The following is a 13,612-nucleotide window of genomic DNA, read 5'->3' as shown; positions in this document are numbered from 1 at the left end:
CACTCAGCAATTTCAGTACAGACAGGTATGGAAAAAAAAGACACAAGTGAGAATGTTTACGGATTTTAGCTACAAAGCTTAGTTTGAAAAAAGGTGTCAGGAAAAGGAGTAGTGTTGGTGGCTGTAGATTAAATTGTAAATATGTAATTGTAAATAAGTTAATGAGCTACCATTGATAATAGGACAGATTGAGTCTGTACATACAGTACATGCAGTTATACTTCAGTGACAGGCAGTGAGTACTTCATTTTCTCCTGTAGCTGTGTGAGAAAACAAACAGGGCTTGGAAGGAGATCAAGGCAGAACAAAAAGAGTAAATAAAACTGGGAGCGTCAACTCTTCTGGAGCGTAGAATCGTCAGAGAAGCATTTTGGATTTGGAAATGTCTAAAAAGACACAGAGGTGGGAGGGATGAGGGGTGACGAGGGTACACGAGACAAAGACCGCAATGGACCGGGGTGAGAGAGAGAGAGAGAGAGAGTGAAGGAGAGACTGAGGGCTGCTGTTTGACCTACATTACAAAAAGAGATTATGGCTTCACTGAAACTGACACTCAAACACACATTCACTGAGGAGCTATGTCACCAGTATCTTGCTGAGTTGTCAGTCTCTATGTGTGTGTGTGTGTGTGTGTGTGTATCAGATGGCCTGTAACCCAAGCTGTCTGTCCTCCATGTGCTTAGAGCTCAGTCTCTCTCGCTTTTTTTCTTTCTCTGTTGCCCCTTGCTCGCTTTTTTTCTTTCTCTGTTGCCCCCTGCCATAGTGTGTGTGTGTGCGTATGTGTGTGTGTGAGGGTGTGGTTGTGAGTGAGTGAGTATGATTCAGGTATAGCTATAATTGTGGGGACATTTCTCTGGCTCCCACTAGGACAGCGGTTTAAGATTTAGATTTAGTTTGGGATTAGAACTAGGCCCAGGTGAAGGTGGGGATTAACACAGATGTAAATGTAAATGTAACATTAGGGATACATAATGGTCAGGGTAAGGTGATGAGGGATGCATAATTATGTGTATATACTGTGGGTGCGTGTGGTTGGCTAAAGGACCAATCAGGAAAAAGACCCCAAACTACATTGACTGGAGTTTTCCCTTTCTGTACATCTTGAATGTGGGTTTTCAAGAATAGAATAGAATAGTAGAAAATCATAGATTAGATTAGACGGTATTAGAATAGAGTACAATGGATTAGAATACAGTGAATTAGATTTAAATCAAATAGATTAGAATAGAATGTTTCCATAAAAACCAATGTCAGTGGTTCTAGTCCTGAATGGATCCTTATGTACAACATGTACACATTTCCAAATGGACTTTTCACCAATCGATGTTCAGCACTGAAGACACTGAAGTGATGGTAAATGGTCCAACTACAAAACCATTTTCTACATCTAATGCACTTCAACATATGCGACATACATTATTTATCCACCGTGTATAAATCCTTTATTTGTATCCAAGCAGTACTGCTTCAGTGCTTAAGTGTTTTTACACAGCAGCCCGTCATCTACCCAGCGTCGGCATTAACAATGGAACTAATTTATAATTGAGGAAAATTTTGCAGTAACTGGAAAGCAACATAAATAAAACATAAATTCAGAGTTTGGTGTCTCTTTAAGGATCAGATTAACAGCTCCGTTGAAATACATGTTTGAATACAAGATAACAGTGGACCGTGATCATTACTCTGTCTGCATGTGCACTGGTTTAAGTGCTGAAGAAACATAGACGTGTGTACACGCCACCCTGTGATTGCTCAGTCATAATCGTAATCACGATCAGAGGGATAAGTCCATCGTGATGTGTTATCTCACGGCTAAATATAGTGCAAGAGGAAAACAGTTGCTGCAGGCTCTTACTTCTCTGTTTCATCCTTTATGTTCCTTCTGTTGTGTTATCACGGCCCTTGTTATTCTGTGTTCTTCACACAGTATGTGTGTGTGTGTGTGTGTGTGTGTGTGTGTGCCACTGTGTGTGCGTGCATGGCACCGGGATCCTTGCCAGACTGGGAACTCTGACAAGGCTGCTATTTTATTCACTCTCAGCGAGCGATTACACACAACACAGCACAACACACACGCACAGCACTACAGTAGAGTGGTGGAGTGTAATGTATCTGCCACTGACAGATGGAGACAGGGAGTTAGCCAAGGATGGGAGAAAGAGAGGCAAAATGGGAGAAGAGAGAATGGTGAGGAGTTACACGGGGGTGTGTGTGTGGGGGGGGAGGGGGCAGAGATAGAGGAAAGTAATGACTGCGTGTAAAAAGAGAGACAGTTTTTTTCAGAAACCAAATACTCGGGCTGTAATGCATGACTTGCATTTTCTCACCCCTCCACAACCCTGAGCTTGGACGGGTGACAGAAGGGTTAGTGTCTGGCAGAGAAAATAGCCAAAAAGAGAGGGAGCTGGGGCTAGGAAAGGAGGAATGCAAATGTGAGGAGAGAAGAGAAGAGGAGAAGAAAAAAAGAAGAAAGAAGAAGAGGGTGAGAAGATGAGAGAAGAGAAAATAAGAAAAAATAAATAAATGAAGAGGAGAGAAAGAAGAGGAGAGAAGAGGAGAAAGAGCTCCAATCAAACGGCTGAAGGCTTCAGTGACGACTGTATCTAAAGTAGGGCAGATACAGTACACAAATACACATGACATACTCCGATACAACAAACGGCTATTCAGCAGACTCTTTCACACACTCGGAGTAAACTGTGTGAAGTGTACTCACAAGGAAAGCAGGAGGTGCTCCATTCTGCTGCATGCTCTCTCGCTCTTCCTCTCTCTTCCTCCTCTCTCATTTCTTTCTTTCCTGCTCTGTCGTGTCTCTAGTAAACTGCCCTGAATCTCATTCTGTCTCTCTCACTCCCTCTGCCTTAAGCGGAAAATCCCAAGCAGAGTCGGTGTACATGTGCTGCAAACACACACACACACAACTACAACCACGCGCACACACACAGACGCACACTGAGCCACACAGCCGGCTCCTAAATCTTGACAGTGGGGCAGGAAGCTCCCTCACCACCAGTGACACACAGGACTCAGGTGATCTCCCTCTCCCTCTCTCTTCCTCCCTCTCTCTTCCTCACTCTCTCACTCACTCACAGAACTTGGAGTACACACTCGCTCACGCCCACAGGGAGGGAGTCCCGCATGCAGAGCTCCAAAGTGTATTATGCAAGAGGCTGAATGCGAGCCAGAGCTCACACACTGTCTCCTAACACACATACACGCACGCACGTACGCACACACACACACACACAGAGCCCCTCCCATAGTTGCTTTCCTGGCCAACTTCATCAGGTATTCATTCAAAAAACACACGCACGCCAGCTGGCTGTGTGCCCAGAGACCGCTTACAAGCTTAGAAAGAGAGTGGCAGGGAGAAAGAGAAAGAGAGAGAGAGAGAGGCAGTGTGTGTGTGTGTGTGTGAGAGAGAGAGAGAGAGAGAGAGGGAGTGTCAGAACAAGGAGGGCAGAGAGTGGAGCTGTGGGTGGGAGAGAGAAGAGGAGTGAGCGGTACATATTAGAGTGAGGTAACACAGCATGAAAGAGTGACTTGTGGGAATAACTTCATGTTGATAATTACGTTACATAACAGAAGTTCCTGATGGACTATCACAACAATAACATGAATTGGTTGTGAATTCTTTGCAGCCCCCGTAGCTTCAGTCAGGATGTTTTCATGTTACATGAAAACTGGAATAAAAAAAAAAAACAGAGTCTAGATTATGGGGGATCTGACCTTTTAGTGAACACTGAACACTGGACACTGACATCTGTGACCATAGCAACGCTGTGTTCCAAAAACAAGGTCAAAAAATAAAACGGATGTTGTCATTTCTAAGAGCTATGAAGGAAGATAAGATAAAAAGTGTGTACAAAATTCAAAGTGACAACTGGGAAACTGGTCAACAAGTTGGTCCAGATGACAGGAGTGAGTCATACAACAGCGTCCCCTAAAGGAGCCTTTTGTAAAAGACACATTTTTTTTTATCTGAACTTTAAGTATAGAGCTGATACATTCAGAGATGCAGTGAGTAGAATCTCTTATAGATGTTTTTTTTCTTACAGGCAAATAATTATAATAAATGGTTTACACACACACACACACACAAACATGTTCCACGTCATAATCAATAACAGTCGTTTTTTCGATCCAAGGTTTCTCCTCTTTATTAAATTCAATTGGGTACTACAATATGCCGAGATTTAATAAAAGCTGCGCTTCCTCTAGTCCACCACTAGATGCCACACTGACAGTGCGCAGCAGTGTATCCACATTAGTTCGCTGACCTAGTTAAAATATCGTTGAGGGGTAAAGTTAGATGAAATATGCTTCCTATGAGTTGTAGCGCACACGCAAACAAACACACACACACACGCACGCGCTGGGGAAATTTAAATGATTCCCAGCAGACTGACTGGATCTAAATATGCACTAAAACACATCCTGTTTGTGTAACTCTGCCTTCCTGTCAGCCTGATACCATTCCTGTGTAAACTTCAGATATTCATGATCCAACTTCTGCTGCGTTGGAGATTTTTTTTTAAACAACTTAACTCTGAAGTGGCCTGAGGACGAGGAGAAGCCTGCTTTTATCAGATGATGAGTTGTTATTCATGTTATGGAGCAGTTCCCTTTTTTTTGTACAACAATAAAAATGCCACAAATTGCAAAATTCCTTTCCTGTTTTGAAACAAAATCATGCACTTGTTGGGAAATGTTTCAAACTCAATCTTTAATGGTAGATGTTTTAGTTATAAACAAACTCTTCAAACTCTTTTCTCTGATTTTAAGACTGAAACTTATGAACAAAAAGATATTTTTTCTAAGTAGAAACCAGACTAGACTGTAGTTTCAAAGTCCAGTGAAGCATCTGTCTGTTTCCCTGGCAACCAGCAGAAGATGCACTGCATTTAATCATAATTCATTGTGGGGGTGTGTGTTTATAAGACAGAGCGAGGCAGAGAGCAAGTGAGAGGCAAGGAGAGAGAGGTAAAAAAAAACCCTCTTTGACCCCATACCACTGACATCATTTCACCTGCATTTCTCATCCAAGCTTTTTATCATCCATTGTCCTGTTATCCCTGTTATCTAAACTATCAGTAGAGACTGTCCCAATGCAGTCATGGAGAAAGCATTGAAGAGCGCCCCCTGCACACAATTTGACATAGATCATTTCAAAATCTTTTTCTCCAAACTTCAGACTTCCAGTTACCTTTTTACCAGTATTGCGTATTACGACAAAACTTTATTTGACCTTTTTTATTATTATTTACAAAGGAAAAGCAGCACCAAAAAACCCCAGTGTTATTATCTGTTTTTTCTGTGCCTGTCGTGTTGCAGTAGTTATTTATATAAGGAGGTGAGACAGTTCATACCTCTCTACTTGCTGCACTCCTAAATTATACTTTGGGCATGTGTAGGAAAACAGCATTTCTTAATTTTTAAACAGGTAATAGACTCAGAGCCAGTCAACAGGGAACCACATGAAGATGTTCTTCTGTGTATACAGTCTACAGCACAGACACACACGTACACTCACGGTGACTTTCTCGCTCCCTCAGCTGCCTGTGCAAACTTCACTCCTGCCGTTATGACACTGGCAGTCGCTGCTTTCCCACACAAACCTGTCTGTGTCAGTGAGAGTCTCAGCTCTCTTGTTTATCTACGTCTACTCCCTGCCATATTTCCCAGGGCGTGTGTTTGATTGTGTGTGAGTGTGTGAGCATGAACTAGCCTGAGAGATAGCAAGGAGAGGAGCCATCTAATGGCCCCACACACACACACACACACACACACACAGGAAAAGACTTCAAGACCGACGCCCTTATTACGACACCCTGATCGTACCGTGGCCGCGTTCCCTTTACAATCTATCATTCATAACCCTTTTGTTACCGTTGCATAATCGTGTTAACAACGCCCTGCCAACCACAGGCCATTCAGACACACTACAAATACTTCAACTCCCTCACATGCACAAACACTGTGCCAAGCTGCGTCAACTTGCCAGGAGTGTGAGAAGTTACCCCGAGCCTCAGCCACGTCCCATTCACAAAGGACCTAAACACACACACACACACACACATGCAGACGTTTATATCCCACAGAGGTATGCATCTGTGCATGTGGAGGATTACGCAGGGACGGGAATGGATGAGCAAATAACTGCTAAGCTTCTCTATTGCTCTATAAGACACACACGTGCACACACACACACAAACACACACACAAATAAACACCAGCGTATAAGCAGCACTCACGGCATTCAAACGGCCAAACACACACACACACACACACACAACCTCCAGTCCAACACAAACACTTGTTCAACACAAAATAATCCGACTTAAATAATGTGTGTGATCTCATAAAGCAGAGCGAGTGAGAATTATGGGATGGAGCCGAGTTGGCATTTAAAACTAGAAATACTGAAATAAATACTAAACGATGAATTCATAATACCACATTTTACACCTTTTTTTTCAACACAGCTTTGTAATTTGAGCCTTCCCCCTGAAGGAGGTTTCCTTTCTTTACTTTGTGCTAGTAATTTAAAGCCTGTTTATAACAGCAATATGTAGTACAATCATGGTTTAACATACTTGAGGCTAAAGGGTTACTTTAACTAATATTTGCCTATTACAACATTTAGTATGTTAAAGTAGATTTAGTAGCAAACAAGCCACTTAGAAATGAGTTTGTGAAAAGCCTTTTGGAATACACCTTTAAAGCAGTGGTCATCAGCTGGACACTGGCTGAATCTGGGTCCTGGGCCACAGGGTCCGGCGCACGACTAAAGTCCAGAGTGAACATCAAATATTAATGTCAGACAAAAATGTGATTTTTATTTAATTTTATTCGAGTGCCCGGTGTCTGTCCAGAAAAATTCTGGCCTTTGACAAATATCAGTGACCCCTGCTGTGGAATATTGACTTTAAATACCTGATTAAACCTGTTTGATGTGAATGAGTAGCTTAGCTCTGTGTGTGTGTTTGTTTAAAGAACCAATATATATATTATATATAATGTCAGATATATATATATATACATATGACTTTAATCTTTACCACAGCCTTAAATAAGAATATGTTTCCTAAATATTGTAAATGGAATATAATAAAAACATACCACTCGGCCCAATAATAAGAAATACTGTTAAAGACAGACCTGGATGAGGTCATTGTGGCATGAACACCATGTGATGTATTGTCATTACTACTGTTATTACCTCAAAGGTCCACTTTGCGTGGTAAGAGCAATCAAGTTTCTTTTAAAATCTCATCAGCTCAGAGTGGTTTTCTCTGATCCAAGGACATAACGGCAGCACGGCTGCCTTAACACTTGCATTAAGGGCTTCTTTAATAGCAGACATTCACGTGCACTGTGCACTAACATCTCCTTTAATAAGCTCAAGAGCATGTTTAAATGAACAAAGCATGAAGGTGATTGCGATAAACAGTACCCAGCTACAAATGAGGAGGGATTTCCTCCCACCAGAATCACTCCTAATTAGATTTGGAAAGACTAATTAAATAAAAGCATTTCTAGAACAGGGCTTCTGGTCCAGTTTGACTTTTGTGCTCGTCTTAAATTATTATGAATAGAAAAAAATTCATAGTCATGGTTAATTTATGGCACTAATTGAACTAGTCTTTTAAACAAAGTGATTTTTTGACTTCCAGCCTTAATTTTAAAAGAACATTTTAACATTTAAACGTAAAATACAGATTTCTATTCCAACCATAGAACAAAGACAAAGTGTAGTTTACTGTATGTTAAAGGTTCAAATCTTGTTTCATACTATTATATATTATCATCATCACTTTTATATCACTCTAAACAGCTTGATACACATGTACCTTCTACTATAGTTATTTTTTTTAAGAATATTTTTTGTTACAAATTAATTTTAGCAAAACAAAGCAGAAAACAACTTAGGAGCCAGAAGAGATGACACTTTTCAGTGAGATGAGCCATAAGAACTGGCTCTCTTAAAGGAGCAGGAATTTCCATAATTAATTCATATATGCAAATTTATATATATAAAAAAACCTGAAATGCAACTTTAGTAGCAATTCTTGAAATGTTCTAGTCCTCTGGAGTGTACAGCCGCAGAAACAAGGGGGCTAATTAAGCCCTTACACCTCACACAATAACTTCACTTTAACAAGAATCATGTCACAGTACTACTACTACTACAACAGCAACTACGACTACTTCTGCTACTACTACTACTACTACTACTACAGTACCTCTTCATGTGAACATGTACAACAGAACAGGGTAGGGCTCTGTGGAAGTTCTATCCAAATTGTGATCCCTAGTGGTTAAAACTCTGGTTGGGGGAAAAGGCTGGCATGTGTAGGATGTGTGACTGTGGCGGACCACAGGGACCATGAGGCTAAAATAAAACCTGCACACAAATATACTGCTGTGGATGTGCTCGTCAGCAGGAGCACCATCTTTTCTTTCACATGAATAGTGGGAGAAAAAACTCCCACAAACAAGTGTTGTTAACCAGACAGTATGTGTCCACCACCTCCAGGACAAATGAATTATACTGCCGTGTGTGTGTGTGTGTGTGTGGTGAAGGTGAACTGCCCCACTGTAATGGGCACGGAGAGGCCGACTGGCACTAATTGGCATGAATGGGCCATGCAGAAGTGGGCGACTGCTCAGCATGTGTCCTTGTCTGTGAATAATGTGTTCCACCTTTTCAGAGAGGCACACAGACAAAAAAATGTCAGGCAGACAGCAGCTCAAAACACATTCATCACAGCCCTCTGCTTTACACACACACACACAGAGACACACACACACACACACACACACAGAGAGGCTGATGCACATTTCACACCCCCGAGACTCAACAGCAAACACGATACACAGTGCAGCAAAGCCGTACAGGGGCAATCATCAAGAACAAACAGATTCCACTGCCACACACACACACTCGCTCGCTCTCTCTCTCTCTCACACACACACACACAGCCATTATACAGCCACAGCACACACTGCAGGTGTCTGAATGCCGCCCAGCAGAGTGGTCCCTCCTGGGACCAAACGCTGCATGATGAAGACAACAATAAAGTTTGCTAAAATACAAAACCCCCAGTTGCGTGTTCTTTGATGCTACGCTACACGCTACACATGTATGTAACAACCCTGAACGGCTACGTTGATTGTTGCCACCGCTGTGGTCCAGAAGGGAAAAACAGTTCTAATGGAAATGGCTCTTTTTACACAGGGCTGTTTGGCTGCTGCTTTGGACATTTTTGTCATCCTGCAAATCTGTCACCAGCTGGACATAAAAAATAAAAATTCTTGTTAATGTCTGGGCTTCATGCACAACTAAAACATTAACCCAGATGAGGGGTGATTCATCCATGGTCTAAGAAACACAAAAACTAGGCTCTCAGGGATTGGAAACACCAACCATATTAAAGGCATTATATGACAAATGGATTGTGGGAAGTCTTTTAATGGCCATTTGTAATTGTAAGAAAACACATTATATTCAACAAAATAACAATGCCTGTGAATTTAATATTTAATTCTGCTCGGAGTGTGCTTCATTTTTTACAGTTTGTGTTCTGCTCTGTCGGGCCCACCCGCCGTCACAGACCTAATAATGCAGCGTAAACCAGGATGTCAGAGATATGAGTCACAAATAACGAACATAGTGAAGCAAAAACTAATTTCTAAATGTCTCTGTTTTCACAGTAGTAAACCCTTTAGGGTTCCATTTAATAATGCAGAGGTGAGAGATCGTCGGCATATAGTTAAACTATCATTGCTCACTTTCTCTCTTTGTTTTTCTTCGTATGCCCTGTTGGTATAAGATATATCACGTACCCTAAACTTTCCTTTACTCCAAAGCGGGGGCCATGGCCCAGCCTGAGCTATAACTGTAGGGGCTCAGCAAGGGAAATTAATTCACTCATTATATATATTTTTTTTTACTTATACCATAGTGGGAAAATGATTAGTAATATATATTACTTTGCACAACCAGAATATAATGTATGTTGTTGGATTACAGTGTTAAAGAAAGTAACAATAACAACAACAATAATAATAATAGCTATAATAATACAGCAATAGCTGTGGATGTCTTGTTGAGTGTCCGTGTTACATGAGGGGACAAAGACCTTTGAACCCTGACTAACTCTCTAAGACCACTGACCCGGTGTATTTATATGTAGATTCACAGAGTAAAGAGAGCAGAAACACTGACGACTGTACAGAGAATTGTAAAAACAGGGACATTTCTTTGTACCGATTCTACAGAGACGGCATCAGTAGACGTTTAGCTTTTAGAAGTTGGACACTGAGTCACCAGTGACTGAGGACTGTATCCTGGAATGACTTAACATCACAATGTCATTTCCAAACCCACAGAAGCAGAGGGTTAAAAATCTAATGCTATAAGCATTAGATTTGGCAGAATTAACTTATTTTTTCAAATTTTTTTGTTTTTCTTTTAATGAAGGCGTAGACAGAATGAAGTGAGCTTCTCAAGACTGCGACTCTTTTAGCCAAACCAAAATTAAGTCCTTTTTTGGTCTGTTTTAAGAAGACAGCATAATGGAATGCCTTGGTTCAAGACTTACAAGAGCACTTTCCCATACACCAGGGAGCCAAGACTTCCCCAACAGTCTAAGAATAGAATCTCTCTCTGTGACACACACGCACACACACACTCCAACACTTTTTAACACATTTTACTGTCTGGATTCAACAAGACAATGACAGTGTGATGGTGTGAAGAATGAAAGCAAACAGCTCAGAATCCAGTCAGTACAGTCAAAAAACAACTACTTCTGAAGTGGTTTATTAAATGTAAATCCTGTGTTAGATATCTGTAGGTAAAACTGCACACACGACAAGATGTGTATGTGCATAGAACTTCTTTATCAACTAGAACAGATAGGGAAAAGGGCCACGATGATGTCATCTAGGTTTTTTCTACAGCCAATAGTTTTCCATTATTTAAAAGCAAAATGTTTATTTTCCTTTTTTTAGGGGGAGGAGGGTGAAGTTGGTGAAGTGGATACTAAAAGTGTGACAGCTAAACCCCAAAATTATTCCTCAAAAGTTGAGATCTTGAAGTGCTGTGTTTGTTGCACATGTCTATTGTTCATACCGGCAACAGCAATAAAGTGAAATATTCCTGTGAGAAAAGGCGCAAGTGGAAAATAACACTCATTTCAAAACATGCAAGACGGTGCAGTGAGAGACAAAACATATTGATTTTTTTGACTCCGTGTCTAGCAAGTGGCTATCAATCACAAAGAAGGTTCAAATCCGTGAACCGGTAACATTTGTTTGTCTAAAATGTCTGCAAGAGGCCTAATTGCTATCAGAGGTGCTTCTCTGTGTTTGACCCAGAAATACTTCTTCACAGTACAGTTGGATAAAGTGAAAAGGGAATTTCTCCACTCAGAATCAATACTACAGCAAAAAAAAAAAAAGCCACAAGAAACATAAAAAATGATCAGATGTACAAAACAAAATTACTAATCTATAGCCTTCAACCTTATCTTCAGAGCTGACAACGACACTGGTGTTTCACACCTTCAGATCTGCCAATGATGGTGTTATAGAGAATATGTTAGCAACTATACATGGCTGCTGCTGCTGCTGCTGCGGAGGGAAAGACAGACACTAATTCAGCCTTGTACTGTAGTGGAAAACACTGTCGCTAGGCAGATAAGCGTTTCCTTTTCCTAAAAATGCTTCTCACCAACCACAGCATAAACACAGCACATAAACTCAGTTACCAAGCTGAAGCCCCCCCCCCACTCATCTCTGTAGCATGTAACCATATATATATATATACACAGTATATACTGTATATGTGTACACATAGTTTTATGTATGTATGTATACATACGCACAGAAATAAATAATAAAAACTAAAATAAACATATATATTTTGTATATTTACACACATATATCTATCTAACACACATCTCGATTTAAGCCTTTAGATATATATTTATATATATATATTAAATATAAATATATCCATCACACAGGAACCTACATAAATCCTTGATATACACAAAAATATATGCCGTGTACACACACCTTACCTTTATATGTATATTTATACCTTTATATGCACAAACGCAAGCTTGTCACGTGCTTTGATTAAAAGCAGGAGAGAGAGGGTAAAGCTGTGGTTCCATCTCTGTCTGCCGTACATGTGAGGAGCAGCCTCTTCACTCACATTTATATCAAACAGACTCTCATGCATCTGCAGTGTGACACAGGATGACAGGTTTATCAGCAAGACAAGGCCCTGAGGTTTTAATAAAACACGGGGCTTGAAAGACCTTGATGTCACGGCTAATGACATCACATTAAACACGAGAGTTGGAGCAAGAGCTCTTCAGCTGCAACAGCAACATGACTGCAGCCTCTAACTGCAGCTAACTGATTACATTAGGCTCAAGTTCAGAGGTAATATTAAGGCTGTCACATTCATCCCAAAATATGTGGATGTGTTCTCAAGCCAAGGTGAAGTGAAGTAAATCTGAAGGTTAGAAACACATCGAGAAATGTGTCTAGGATTGAACTGTGCTGTCAGCAGAGGTTGGTGTCTCCCAGACAATTTACAAAGGAGACAGTGACACCACAGTGTCCTGGTAGTAGCACACAGAAAAGTTAAGGAGTACTTCCAATCTAACTGCTTGAAATCAGCATGGCTCAGGCTCTGTTGAATTCACGAATACAAGACACAAAATTGTGCTGCTCTAATGCCTCTGTGCCTGCTCGACAAGAAGTTCAAAACAGACTTTCGTAGAGAAAATTAAATCAATATACAAACAAGGCTTCTTGTGTGTGTTTGTTTTGGTGCGTTCAGAAGTCCAGCATGTTGTGGGAAATTAATGAGACCGAATGATAACACTCCAAGAAAATAGAGAGACCAAAACCAGAGTAAACTGGTAAAACGTTGCCAAAAAAAAAAATCTGGTTTTTTTAAAGTAAGAAGGGGGAATTCTTACCTCATTTAAGGCAATTCCTCCAACACTAACCCCCCCAAGTTCTCAGTAGGTGGTACTGCCCATGGAGCGGGTTTCAGACTAACCCAGAATCCAACGTGTTGACTCACAGACTCAGCAATCCCTAAAGGAAAAAAAAATGACAAAAGACATCAGAATTAAAGTCTTCCATGAACTTACTGTCAGTGGTGCAAATCATACTGTGTTGTGATTATAAGCAGGAAGTTCAAAGTGTAGAGAAGGATTACAACATCAGACGGTATTAATACAAAACAGCCCTTCTAGCTACGTCATTAGCCAATCCTCATTTACATTCTTTGAAAACTGGTAACATGCAAAAGTTAGAGGTAGACAAAGCACTCAGCGGTGATTACTGATGCAGAAAATGACGGTTTATTTAATTAGGTGGCGTAGGAAATTATGCAAACCAGTCAATAAAATACAGTATCTGCACTGACAGTAAAGAGAATTTGTTTGCTTAACAACTCGCTCCATATTCATGTAAGACTTCAAATTATTTCAAACAAATGCATGCAAATGCAAGAGCTAGTTCAAAAGTAGAATTTTGTACATCAAAACTCAATCTATTTTTTTGTATTTTATATGAC

At 40.6% G+C, this 13,612-nt stretch overlaps 1 protein-coding gene across 2 annotated transcripts in view; it reads right to left on the bottom strand.

The window, feature by feature from the left end:
• Window positions 1–13,612, bottom strand: part of atxn1a (ataxin 1a) — an 82,823-nt gene that overhangs the window by 9,313 nt on the left and 59,898 nt on the right. The window contains exon 3 of one of the 2 annotated variants that reach the window (XM_008331694.3): window positions 13,008–13,128. The gene's annotated coding sequence lies outside the window, so the exon portion shown is untranslated. Of the gene's footprint in view, window positions 1–2,716; window positions 6,188–13,007; window positions 13,129–13,612 lie in introns of those variants that run through there. The other variant, XM_008331695.3, reaches the window with a different exon arrangement.

This window comes from Cynoglossus semilaevis, chromosome 18 (assembly GCF_000523025.1).
Source record: "Cynoglossus semilaevis isolate Cse_v1.0 chromosome 18, Cse_v1.0, whole genome shotgun sequence".
NCBI lineage: Eukaryota > Metazoa > Chordata > Actinopteri > Pleuronectiformes > Cynoglossidae > Cynoglossus > Cynoglossus semilaevis.
Note: the sequence above shows the minus strand (reverse complement) of the source record. Positions and strands in the feature narration are given on the sequence as shown.